Here is a 14,665-nt window from a genome sequence, read left to right as displayed (position 1 = left end):
CTTCGTGTATAGGGTGGCCAATTTTTCTAAAACAATTTCTTCGCAATCGTTCAGTAGGTTCATAGTTGCTTTACCCTCACCAACTGCTGTCTCTCTTTGTATTCCTTCGGTGCTGTCCTTACTTGCCCTGTCGTTACTGGTAGGATGCCGAATTCCTCTGGGTTATTATTGCTTTTTATATTATATTATCCTGGTTGTTTTGGGTTCAGTACAATTCTCTGTAGAACTCCTCCACCCCCTAAATTGTCCTGTCCACATTAGTTATGACATTGCCTTCCTTGTTCGTTAATGCACACATCTGATTTTTGCCTACGCACAAGTTGGCCTTCGCACCTTTTAGGCTTCTTTGGCTCTTTACAGCCTGCTCAACTTTTTGCATATTACACCTTTTGACGTGGGTGACCTTACACCTATTGATTAACTTCGAACGTTCCACTAGCTTAATTTTGTCGGCTGCATTTGAGATTATTATGCTTTGTCATTTCTTAATAAAGTTTTTCGCCTCCTTAGATAGTTTGCCAGTGTCCTGCCTAGTACCTCCGACTTTCATTGCACACTCTTTGATGATGCTAGTAAGATTATCGTTAAATGTGTTAACGCTAGCGTCAGTTACCTCATTTAAAACCGCGAATCTATTGTCAAGCAAAATTCTGAATTTCTCTAGTTTCCCTCTCACCAGCTAGTTCCTTATTTGGCTTCTTGCGTGTCAGTTTATGCTTGTGCGTTTTAAAACCTAGGTGAATATGAGTGCTTACCATTCTATTGTGACTGCATTGGATCTTGCGAACTACTTCTACATATTGTACAACGCTTGCGTGTGCACACAGAATGAAGTCTATTTCATTTTTAGTTTCACCATTAGGACTTTGTCACGTCCACTTAAGGTTAGTCTGTTTTCTTGAGAAGGTATTCAATATCCGTAAATTATTACGATCCGCGAACTCTACTAATAACTATCCAATGGAACTTCTAGAGACGATACCATATACATCCACAACATGGTCTCCGGCCTGCTTTTTGCTTGCTTTAGCATTAATTTCGCCCACCCGTATACGTTCGTATAAAAAACAGCGTCAATAACGAGGGACAAGAGAAAGAAGGAGACATACAGTGGCACTGACTTACAACTAGATTTATTTGCTAGAACCACACAATATATACTTGGGCAGTGTCTGACAAAAAAGAAACAAATACAAAACAAAGAAAACAGAATCCACCTAATAAGCACGTAATCATCGCCACAACGCACCATGAACAACGCGTGTGCTAACGTTCCGAGAAAATATATTTCTTTTTGTGATAGCGCAATCGAAGGCCTGCTGACACATGCACTGCCCAGCCTTTCTATCTCTCTAGCGTCGTAAATTTCACGTATAATCTGATCCCGATGACGCCTAATGACGGTACAACACTGAAAATCGGGGGCACAACCGCAGTTTCAGCAATCAATGCCAAGGTGGCCCGAAACTGTAGAGGAGACGTTGTGAGCATGCTCTTTCAGCCGCTCATTTAAACACCTGCCTGTTTGGCCGATGTACCACTTGCCGCAGGACAGGGGTAGAGAGTACACCACCCCTTCAATGCATGGAACGTACTTCTTCCGATGCTTAATTTTGCAGCCTCGCTCAGCCCTGGAACCAGGATTCACGGCCCTGCACAACCTAGCCAGTTTTTCTGGGGCAGAAAAAACCAAGTCTACGTCGCACCTGGTGGTCACTTTTTTGATGTGGTGGGTGACGCCGTGGATATAGGGAAAAACGACGAAGTTTCGTTTCTCCCGTCCCTTGTCCTTTGTACGGGTTTGAGCATTATTCTCTGGGCTCGTTCCGATTTCTCGGACTAGACACTCAGCAACGGCGGTGAAAACGTACATCGGGAAACCAGCTTCAGTAAGGCGTTTAGTTTGCTGATTAAAGCTGGACTGAATCGTGTGATGGCAGGACCTTCGCAGCGCGTTTGTGTAGCAAATCTTAGCAATAGAGCACTTCACCACTTTCGAATGTGCTGAACCAAGAGGGAGGACTGGCTTGTTAGCGCGTGGCTCATAGGCCCAGCACACGTGGGAAGGACTCAATGTTAACATCAAATCTAGGAACCTGATGGTTCTTCTGTCCAAAACTTCATGTGTTATAACAAGCGGAGAAAGGCACTTACTGAAAATTTCTAAAATACTAGTCAAATGCGAATCGTCCGACGAGGTTCCAGCTTGAAACAACACGAGGAAGTCGTCAACATAGCGGAATACTCTCTTAACAGATGTGGATTCCAAGCAATTCTGAATGGCACGATCACGGCTGGCTAAAAATGAATCACTCAAAATGGGCGCAAGGCATGATCCTATGCACACCCCTTGACGTTGCAAGTAAATATGATCGTCCCACTGTGCAAATATCGACCTCAGGTAATACTCTAGCAGTTCCATAAAACCTTCAACAGATATGCCTACTGCATTCTGATAATTCACTACGCCAAAACTGTCAATGCACCCGCGAATGCAAGCTAGAAGCTCACTGTGTGGCAATGAGTAGTACAGATCTTTAATATCTATTGAGCATGCCTGGTAGCCATAAAATTTGTTATCTTTAAGCACGGAAATCACATCATCGCAACTTTTAGCTAGGAATGGATCATCTATGCCTAATAACATCAGTTTACCCTGAAGAAATTGTGCCAGTATTTTTTGCCACGAGTTCGCCTCCGAGACTATAACACGGAAAGGACAGTTAACTTTCTGCGTTTCCGCGTTAAAGAAAATGTTCATGCTAAGGTTTTTCTCGCAATCCATCTTTTCTTACCAAACCATAAAGATTGAATCTTTTACAGAGACTTTTTGCATAGGTTGTAGAGGAGACGTTGTAGAGGAGACGTTGTGAGCGTGTTCTTTTAGCCGCTCATTTTAACACCTGCCTGTTTGGCCGATGTACCACTTGTCGCTGGACAGGGGTAGAGAGTACACCACCTGCTGCAGGCCTTCGATTGCGCTGTCACAAAAATAAATAGATTTTGATTGATTTGTTGGGTTTAACGTCCCAAAACCACCATTTGATTATGAGACACGCCGTAGTGGAGGGCTCCGGAAATTTAGACCACCTGGGGTTCTTTAACGTGCACCCAAATCTGAGTACACGGGCCTACAACATTTCCGCCTCCATCGGAAATGCAGCCGCCGCAGCCGGGAATCGAACCCGCGACCTGCGTGTCCGCAGCCGAGTACCTTAGCCACTAGACCACCGCGGCGGGGCAAGAAATAGATTTTCCTCGGAACGTTAGCGCACGTGTTGTTCATGGTGCGTTGTGGCGATGATTACGTGGTTGTTAGGTGGATTCGGTTTTCTTTGTTTTGTATTTTTCTCTTTTTTGTCAGATACTGCCCAAGTATATATTTCGCGATTCTAGCGAATAAATTTTGTTGTAAGTCAGTGCCGCTGTCTGTCTCCTTCTTTCTCTTGTCCCTCGCTATTGGCGCTGTTTTTTATGTGAATCATGTCGTACAACTCGCCCAAGCAACCACGTTAGCCACCCATATAGTGTATTGTGTCTTTACCTAGGTAATTGCTGACTCTACGTCTTCATTGAAGCGCTCAATCAAATGACCATTATGGCTCCATGTAGGTGCGTAGGCCTGTACTAACTTCATCTTGTACCTTCTGTTAAACTAATTACGCTTACAAAGCTTTGTTTATCTAATGCATCAAGCGGCTTTCTGCACCCCCCCCCCCCCTCGTATGATCAAGTATCTCTCTTTAATATCCGTTGGTATGAGCTCCTGAAACGGTAGACCATATGTAACTCTACTAAAAATAAGCGCTCTTACCAAGTATAGTGCTTTCGTTTCGTTTTTTGCCCTTCTTTGGTATCCTATGAATCATTTCAGCTAAGGTCTTCATTGTACTCAATAAACAATAGTATCGAGCCAGTTGGTAAGGAAGCGCATCCATCTTGCTAGGAAGCGCAGCCACTATTACAAAGAACACACAACACAAACGCTCAACTAAACGTTTATTACAACGTCAGAGTTTATAAAGGGGATAAAAAGAGAAAAAGAATAACAAAATGAATAAAACGATGAAAATGGTAGACAAGAAAAAGTACACGTGCCAGTCGCGTACATTACTATCTGTTACTGTCTATCACCCCATCCAAAAAACATAGTTCTTTCCGCCTGAGCGAGATAGAGGGTGCACTAACACAATCAAAATCATCGCGTGTCATTTCAGCTGTTTCTACTATCAAACGGGTTAACAAATCTCTGTCTCGATACAGCACGCACGTGTTATCGAAATAAGGCACACAACCGCACTCCTTACAGTGGATCGTCAAGTGATCATCGGTACCCTTCTGCACTTTATTGTGGTGCTCTTTTAGCCTTTCATTAATGCATCTTTTGGTTGTTCCCACATAAACAAGACCACATGACAAGGACACTCTGTAAACAACGGACTGAGCACACTCAACATAAATATTGCGATGCTTAAATTGGCAACCTTTCTTTTCTTTTGAAACAGGACAACTTTGGCGACATATTCTGGACAGTTTATCAGGAGCAGACATAACCACTCGGACGCCCACCTTATTACCAATATTTTTAAGTTTGTGTGCCACACTATGGATATAGGGGACAACAGCCGTTTTACGCTGCTGCAGGGAAGTGTTAACACGCTGCTTATTTTGTTTCTTTAGGTCCCTATGTAGCGATTCAGGATTTTGTACATCTCAGGATTTTGGTTGCTTTGCAGCAACAAACCTCATATCCTCATTGCTTGTCTGACCAGCAGCACTTGATATTCTATGCTTAGTTGTATGGCTCGTTTGTGTTGATAATTTCTGTTATGAATGCGATATTTATTATTTACTTGGTGGACATATTATGTCATTATCTTTGTTGACCACTTCTTCTGAGATTTGCTTCTTCGTTTTCAGTGATGCTAGAAGAACCCATAGATTGATGTATTCTGCGCAGAGTGCCTATTAGAGTTCAGGAATTCGTTTCTGTTCTTCTGCTTGCCGATTCATCGCTATGTTAAAGATTAATGGGAAGGAACTGCGCATTGGGACGTGCCTTTATTTGGCGCTGGAAATTTTTTGGAGAGTATGACATTCATGGCAATGGTTGCTGTATGGTCTGAGAGAAATAATTTGACATGGCAAAGTGTTCAGGTAGCGCAATTCAACGATCGCATTTCTTGAATTATAATTATGTGAGACATTAACGAATGCTTGTCTAAGTCCAATGCTGTGATGACGTTCTCACCTTCAACAAAGTTACACTGATTTAAGAGAAAACAAACATATCCGAGAAAATATATTATCACGGAGATTCACACGGAGGAGGAGGAGGTAAGTTTATTTACAGAAAGGCAGAGAGGTCGGCTTGAGCGATAGCTTGCTCTAGCCTGCTACTCTACTCTGGGGGAAGGGAAAGGGGAACAGAAAGATTAATGGATGACGATGGTGAGATAGAGAGGTGAGTATGTAGTGTTCTATCTAGCTGAGACATATCTTATAGCCGCGCACATAGTCCAGTTCTTTCTAAAAAAGTAATAACTGCTCTTGTGACCGCGGTTGCAGTTTTGGTGTCTGGCCAAGGGCCCAACATGGTCTCATCCGTTAATGACCTACTGCGATATAGTTCAGCAGAAGAAATCAGTGTTTGTCGTTCACGTGCGTGTGCTGGGCAGACACAAAATATGTGCTCAAGTGTTTTTGGCCCATCACAGTGTTCACAATTAGGACCGGTGTCACTGCAACCGATGATATGTGCGTAACGTCTGGTGTATGCCACATTAAGACAAATGCGGTGGATGATACTTGTGAGTTGCCGTTTCAATTTAGGAGGCATGCGGAACCTCATTTTCGGGTCCCATTTGTGAAGTCGCTGGTGTCGCCTTTCCGGTTTGGTCCAGTGCTGAAGTGTGTAGCTGCGCATCACGCAGCGAAGCAGGGCGTTCGTGTCAGCTCGTGAAAACGCAATGCGTACTTCAGGGGCACTGCTTAAGGCATTTTTAGCTTCAGCGTCAGCCTCTTCATTTCCCATCACGCCGCAATGAGCGGGAATCCACTGGAAAGTTATAAGTTGGCCATTTGTTGAAGCAACCTGAATAAGTTCTGTGATTTCTATTGCCAAGCTGCAATATGGACCTTGCTTCATGATGCAATTAATGGATTGCAAAGCGGGTTTGGCATCACAGAAAATCGTCCAGGCTCGAGGTCGCTCTCCGGAAATAAACCTTATTGCCTCTCGGGTAGCGACAAGCTCTGCGGCAGTTGATGTGGTTTTATGGTCCACTTTGAATCGTCGAGCGATATCCATGTCTGGGATGACAAAGGCTGCGGCGGAGGTGTTTAGCGTGGTGGATCCGTCGGTGTACACGTGCAGAGAATCACTGTACGTTGTATAAATGTGATATAGGGTCAGTTGTCTGAGGCCAACAGAAGAAATGAGCGACTTCTTCGTAATTCCAGGTATCGTAAAAGAGATAGGTGGTTTAGGCAGAACCCATGGAGGCACTGCAGGGGCATTTGGCGGAGAAAACCTTGATGGTATAATATTTTCATGCCGCGATATTACTTTTGAGAAACTGCAATCTGGGTGAGTGGCGGGTAGTACTGACAGTGGGTGCTGTCTGTGTCTGCTCAGTAATCGGAGGTGAACTCTAAGTGGCTCGCAGAGCATGTATACAATGATGGGACAAGCCCGAGTCTCTGCGATTGTCCCATTTGTTGAAGTGCAGTGCGGTAGACCCAAGCATCTTCGTAAGCATTGAGCTTGAACACTCTCGAGTGTCTTCACACAACTCGGTCTCATGTTGGAAAGCACCGGCATGCTGTATCGAATGTATCCCACAAATAGAGCATCGTGTAATTGAAGTAGCGATGATTCTGATGGGCCCCATCTTGCTCCTGCTACGTGGCGAAGAATGAGAGCAAAGCTTTTTAATTTAGATTTAAGTACTGCGACATGCCTTGTCCACGATAGATCTCTGTGTGCGACAACCCCAAGGAACTTGTGGTGCGTTACAGCAGGTATCGCTGTCCCATTAATAAATATCGGGTATTGCGACATATGCTTGCGCGTGAACGCAAGCACTGCGCATTTGTCGATTGAAAGAGTGAGCCCCTGACGTCGTAGATATTTGTATGTGATCGTGACTGCACGCTGTAGTCGAGCTCGCAATTGCGGACGAGTAGTTCCAGATGCCCATATGCATATGTCATCAGCGTATGCAGTGATCTTCACCATGCTGGGAAGTTCTGCTGCTAGACCGATCATTGTGCAATGAAAAAGATCGGGCTGAGAACTCCTCCTTGGGGAACACCACAATGAACCTTATATCGATCGGTGTCTCCGTTACTTGTCGTCATGTAGATGGTGCGGTCCCTAAGGTAGCTAAAAATCCAAGCGTACAGTCGTACACCGATGTCGAAATCCTGCAGTGCGTCAAGGATCGCATAATGCAGCACATTATCGTAGGCACCCTTAATGTCTAAGAAGACCGCCGCCACTAGCCTGCGTCGGCTTCTTTCCTCTTCAAGGCTGGTGATCAAGTTGACCACACCATCAATGGCAGATCGGCCTCTTCTGAAGCCGTTCATAAATGCAGGAAAGGAGTTGTTGCTCTCTAGAAGCCACTCTAATCGTGCCAGTACCATTATTTCCATCACTTTTCCGACGCAGCTGGCTAACGCGATTGGTCTGTAGGAGGAAAGTGCATAAGGACACTTCCCCGGCTTGAGCAATGCAATAATGCGACTGCATTTCCAATTAGCTGGGACTTCTCCTGATTCCCATGAGGTGTCATAATGGGATAAAAGGATACGTCGTGCTTCTGTATCAAGATGGTTGAGTGCAGCATACGTGATTCCGTCAAGTCCTGGTGCCGATGATCGGCGGGAGGCAGAAATCTCAGCATCAAGCTCATGTATTGTAAAACGTACATCAAGGCGCTCGTCAGATGATGGAGGCGCAATGGTAGTAAGAAGCTCATTAGGGGCAAGACCATCAGTGGTGTCCACGATGAGGCTACAGTAGTCACTGGCTATCTCAACTTCTGTCCGTCCCTGATGTAGAGAAACAGCTTGAAATGGTTGACGTTGTTGAGGAGTTGTCTGCAAACTTCGTACCATCCACCAGATCTTAGATAGAGGTTGCCTGGGGTCCAGAGATCCACAGAAATTTCTCCAACGTTGCTTGTCAATCTTGTCAAGATGCCCAAGAACATGTCGTTGAGCTTGACGACAGGCGGAAAGGTCTGAAGGTGACTTTGTTCGTCTGTATCAGCGTTCGGCTCGGCGACGGATTGCACGAAGGGCCTCGTATTGGGAGTCAACTGCTGATCTCTGCATCGGTAGGTTAACCTGTTTGGTTTTGTCACGCAGTGAAGAAGCAATGATGTTCTCTACCTCGGACGGATCAGTCATGTGCTCACAGCCAGACTTGACAGATGCCTTCAACAGTGTCCAGTCGGTTGGACGGATGTAGCGTGTGTGCGTGCGGCGAAACCACCTGAACGGAACATAGGTTGGAAGGTGGTCACTGCCGCGAGTGTCCAAATCTGTGCACCAACTTGCGGAAGACAGAAGGTTTCTGGAAACGAAACAGAGGTCGAGGCAGCTGCTGTAGGACGTGCCACGAACACATGTAGGTGATCCGTCGTTGAGTACGCTTAGTCCATAGTTGTATATAAAATTGGCTAAATCCTTTCCGCGATAATTCGTTGTAGTGCTACCCCAGAGAAGATGATGTGCATTAAAATCGCCGATCACAATGTGTGGCCTTTGTGCTGCTTGAAGAATGGTCACAAGGTGGAAGCAGTCCTTCTGTGCGCTTGGGTGTATGTATCCTCCTATTACGGAGAATGTTCGCTTTTTATGTTTTATAGTCAGGCTCACGTAATCATTGCTGGTATGCGACGTGACTTCATGTCTCAAGAACGTCAAATCACGGCGTATGCAAATGAGAACTTCGCTCGTACGTTGATCACTGCGGGACCAAATCTGGATATATCCAGATATACGAAAAGGTGAAACCATATTCGGTTCACATATAACGATAACAGGAAATTGATATTTAAAAACCCATTGTGTGAAGTCTGACAGACGGCCACGTAGGCCACGAGCATAACAAGCGACTGGCGCATGCGTTCTTCGAGCATCAGTGCCATGTTCACGTACTGAAGAACCAGTAGAAGAGGCTCCAAAACCTCAAGTAGCTGCACAGCCGCCTTAGCAGCGGGAGTGTTTAGGCTGCTGAGAATCTTACGCATCGAACCCATCAAGTTTTTAAGCATAGCCTTGACATCTGTGTTGTCCATCTTCTTGTTTTCTTCATTGGGGGTAGGGGCACTATGTGATGATGGTGCTACCATAGCTCTTGACGGTAGTGAAGGCCACTGAGTCTCCGACGTGGGGAGAGCCAATGACACACGCACCACTACATCACCACATTGTTCTTGATACCTATAACCCAGGTGTGTAAAAAGTTGAAAAAACTTGGAGGAAGCTCGTTTTCATTTAGGTGAAGTACAAGTTGTACAGATGGTTGCATTGATATAATTAGAGTAATAATGTTTCCTACTATTAAAGTAATAAAATATTACTTTCACACAAGACTGCATTTAGAACGAATTAGCGAGAGAGTACAATTCATAAATCTTTGTCAAGAAAAAGACTTTTCAGTGCACAGAACGTTTTGAGAAATGAACAATATGAGGTGGAACACTTTTTTTAAGATTTTTTTGCTATTGTTCCCGCACTGAAGAGGCTTTTTCTGACAAAGATGTATGGCAAGCCGTCAGCGTCTCGATTGACACGTAAGTGGCTTGTGATCGGCGAGGATATGGAACTGCCGACCTTCTAGGAAGTGTCGAAAGTGCTTGACAGCCAAATAGGCCGCGAGCAGTTCGCGACCGAGTGTGCTATAATGACGCTCAGTCTGCGAGAGCTTCCGTGAAAAGAAAGCGACCGGCTGCCAAACTCCGTCGACCAACTGCTGCAAAACTGCTCCTATGGCGACGTCCGAGGCATCACTGTGAGTGACGTGATGGCGTCGCTCTTTGGATGCGCGAGGAGCGTTGCGTTAGCCAGAGCTTCACGTCCACATACTGTTAGCCTGTTTTGTCGAGAAGGTATTCAATATCGGTAAATTATTAAGTTCGGCGAACTCTACTAATAACAACCCTATGGCATTTCTAGAGCCGATGCCATATACCCCCACAACATGGTCTCCGGACTGCTTTTTGCATGCTTTGGCATTAATGTCGCCCACCCGTATGGTGTATTGTGTCTTTACCTTAGCAACTGCTGACTCTACGTCTTCGTTAAAGCGCTCAAATGACCATCATGGCTCCATGTAGGTGCGAAGCCTGTACCAACTTCATCTTGTACCTTTTTTAAACTTAATTACGCTTACAAAGCTTTGTTCCTGCAGGTGCATAGATCAGTACCAACTTCATCTTGTACGTTTTGTTCACTTAATTACGCTTACAAAGCAGACGACGGCGCCTGCGGACTTCCATGCCGGAGCAAGGATAAACGAAATGTGTAGGAAATCAAACCGATGAGTTGGCCACTGAACTGAGCGTGCTCAAGGTAGACCAGTGCCGCAACGCATCATAACAATGGTGGCAAAATCGCAAAAGATTGCGAAGTCTGCATTTAAGCGTCTGCTGGTACCAACACCAAGACGGAGCTCGAGGTCGTCAGTGCAAACAGCCATGCCAGTTTGCGGGAAACGCACGGGTCACGCACTGACGGCGGCCAGTGTTTCAGGCCCAACATGCAGCCGCCTATTCCACATCACGGACCGCGTCACCAAAGTCCGCTACCTCATCGACACAGGTGCCGAAGTGTGTGTTGTTCCTCCTTCGTGAGAGGACCACCGCCGACCCCAGACCTCGCCGCCTGTCACTGTGGTCAATAGTTTGACCAGACCGACCTACGGACAGAGGTCTGTCCCGCTTGACACCGGCCTGAGACGCACATTTCGGTGGATCTTCTTAATCGCCGACGTGCGTGTATCCATCATTGGTGCGGATTTCTTGGCATTTTTAGCTTGTGAAAGACCTACGACTTAGCCGTCTTATGAATTCTGAGACCCTCCTCACAGTTCAGGGCGTCACATCAAACTTGCGACCCTTGTGTCTCGTGCAAGCTCATGCCAAAATCTGCCCGCCGTGGTCTACGCTTCTGCAAGAATTTTCCGACCTCTTTCGGGCTCCATCTCTTGAAGACCTGGTGCTCCCCAATGTCACTCATCACATAGCGACAGTAGCAGTAACGGTGTTTGTACGTGCTCATCGTCTCGCTCCTGACCGCTACAAGATTGCACGCCAAGAATTCGAGCAGATGCTTGAACTCGGATACGTCCACACCTCTTCCGGAGCCTGGTCTTCACGACTGCACGTGGTTCCCAAGCCCTTAGGTGACTGGAGACCATGCGGTGACTACCGGGCTCTCAACAAAGTGACGGTACCGGACCGCTATCCAATACCGCACTTCCAGGACTTCATGGCATGGCTGCGTGGTTTCACCGTATTTAGCATAATTTACTTAGTAAAGGCATACCCCCATATACCTGTCGAGCTTTCCGACGTACCGATGACTGCCATATTAACACCTTTTGGCATGTTTGAATGCACGCGTATGCCCTTCGATCTACGAAACGCACAAACCTTTGAACGGTTCGTGCATCGGGTATTTCGTTTGTTGACCTTCTGCTTCGCGTACATCAACGACATCCTTGTCTTCAGCACCACTGCAGAAGGTCACGAACTTCACCTGCATGGGGTTTCACACACCTCCGCAAATATGGACTTGTCGTCAACGGACTAAAGAGCGAGTTCAGTGTTTCCTCCTCACTGGACTTTCTTATTGGCCATCACGTAGATTCGTATGGAATCTCTCCGCCGGCCGCGCGTGTTAGAGCTATGTTGCCGTTTCCACAAGCAACAAATACGAAGAAACTACGTGAATTCCTCGGGCTTGCCAACTATTACCGGCGGTTTATTCCTCATTGCGCGGCCATCTTGCAACCACTCCACGCACTTCTATCCAGTCAAACGAAGCCCAACGCTTCCATCTTCTGGACGGGTGATGCAAGAACAGCTTTCAGTTCCACCAAGGAAGCTCTGGCGAACGCAACGCTCCTCCCACATCCAAAGAGCGACGCCATCACGTCACTCACTGTGGACGCCTCGGACGTCGCCATAAGAGCAGTCTTGCAGCAGTTGGTCGACGGAGTTTTGCAGCCGGTCGCTTTCTTTTCACGGAAGCTCTCACAGACCGAGCGTCGTTATAGCACATTCGGTCGCGAACTGCTCGCAGCCTATTTGGCTGTATTGCACTTTCGACACTTTCTAGAAGGTGGGGAGTTCCATATCCTCGCCGATCACAAGCTGCTTAGGTGTCAATCAACCGCTACCAACTGTTCCCCCACCCCCCGTGGGATCCGCCAGCTTGCCTACATATCCGAGTTCCCGAGTGATATCCGGCACATGAGTGTCAAAGACAACCCCGTTGCTGACGTGCTTTCCCGAATAGAAATCAACGCAACTTTGGATGAGTGCCCACAAGTTGATTTTGCAGCCATGGCTACTGCACAACAGAACGACAGCGAGCTTCAGATGTTGCGACTTCAAGAAAACTTCCTCAAGCTCGAAGATGTCCAACTTCCAGGCTGCGCGATTCACCTCGTTTGCGACACTTCTACCGATTGACCTCACCCATACGTTCCAGCATCATTTCACCACAGAGTCGTCGACACCTTGCAGTCCTTGTCGCACCCTGGTATACGTGTGACTCAGCGCCTCATCACAGGGCGATATCTATGTCCTCGAATGAATATCGACGTCAGCCGCTGGACACATGCTTGCCTCAAGTGCCAGCTAACCCAAGTCCACCGCAACACCGGCAGCTCACTGGGTACCTTCACGCCTCTTGACTCGTGGTTCAGTCACGTGCACCTGGACCTCGTAGGCCCTTTGTCCCCATCGCAAAACAGCCGGTATATGCTAACCTGCGTAGACGGGTTCACGTGGGGGCCTGAGGCACTACTCCTCACCGACATCATGGCAGAGTCAGTCGCCCGCGGACTCATCACCGTGTGGATAAGCCACTACGGAGTTCCCTAGACCATCTCGACGGATCGAGTTCGTCGATTTGACTCCGCGTTCTTCCGCACCTCATTTTGAATGCTTGGTGTCTACCACATCAGGACGACAGCCTACCACCCGATGTCGAAGGGCATGGTTGAGCGATTTCACCGCCAACTGAAAGCTTCGCTCATGGCCTCGCAATCGTTGATATCCTGGACGGAGCGACTACCACTCGTCCTCCTCACCCTGCGCAGCACGATACGTACAGACGCGCCCTGCTCCTCAGCTGAGCTCGTATTTGGCACTTTTATAAGGCTTCCTGTACAGTTTTTCGACACGTCACCAGTATCACCATTGGACGTAGCTGATTATGTCAGCCACCTCAGGAATGCCGTGTGAGAGTTGTCCCCTATTCCTGCACGTCGACACTCATGCCCAAGTTTCGTTAGTCATGCACTCCGCGACTGCACCCATGTCTTCATACGACATGACGCAATCAGACCACCACTGCAACCTACTTACGACGGACCCTTTAAGGTCGTCAAGCGTTGCCAAAAGCATTTCGTTCTGCTGCTTAATGGACGCGAAGACAGTGTCTCCATTGACCGCATAAAGACAGCTTTCTTCGACACTGACGCCGTCCTCGAAGACTACAAGCCATCCATGAAAATCAGACCTTCGCAATAGCAGAATCTACAACTTGTTCATAGGGTTCTCTCCCTCGCGTACTGGCTACTCGATAGAGGGGGGGCTCTATGGCAAGCCGTCAGCGTCAAGAAAAAGACGAATAAGCGGTGCCGCAGCTGCTCCGCGTGTTCGAGCCAGCACGAAAGAAGACGCCAGCAAGAACGACAGCGACTGCGGAAGTCTGCGCCAGAGCAAGGATAAATGAAATATGTAGAAAACCAAGCGCTGCTCGTCTTCCTACAGATGTATTATCCATCAGCCAAAGTGGCTACCTTGAAGCTCAACTTGCAAAGCTTTCCGGGGAGTCATACTACGGGGAACGCCGACAAAACAGTGTCTGCTTTAGTAATGGTTTGCATTTTCATGAAACAAACTGTAGCGGTATAGCCCAATGTCACAAGTTTTGTAGGGAGCCTTCATGTGTGCGCGTCCCCGTGATTTAGGGTGGTGACAACTTCGATCATGGTTGCTTACAACCGGCTAAAACGGCCGCCATACTTGGCGGGCCGCCATGTTGGTTCTGAGCGGTCGCTCGTTTACATTGAAAGCAGCGTGGGTTTCAACAAGAAGGGGGTAATTTTTTAGATAGCGAGTTCTGAAGGCTGAAGGTATGTATTCTGCAGTTAGCCACGGTTTTGTAGAAAAGGAAAGACACGTTCGTGACTCGAGTTTGTATAAAGTACTGTTAAATCAGTTTGTTTCTCCCACCTGGTAGACCTACCGCATTGGCGGAGTGAGGATATTTAGGGAGCCTATATTTGCGTGGGGGAGAAACTCGATGTCACTGTGAACGGACTTCAATGTCCACGCGGCATTCCTGGAGCAAATTCACCTTAGCACTGCAAACACCTGCAGTACAAGGCTCGAAACCGTGATGTTTATCTGAT

The sequence above is a fragment of the Rhipicephalus microplus genome, chromosome 1 (assembly GCF_043290135.1).
Source record: "Rhipicephalus microplus isolate Deutch F79 chromosome 1, USDA_Rmic, whole genome shotgun sequence".
Classification (NCBI taxonomy): domain Eukaryota; kingdom Metazoa; phylum Arthropoda; class Arachnida; order Ixodida; family Ixodidae; genus Rhipicephalus; species Rhipicephalus microplus.
The sequence above is the reverse complement of the archived record's forward strand: the minus strand, read 5'-3'. Positions refer to the sequence as shown.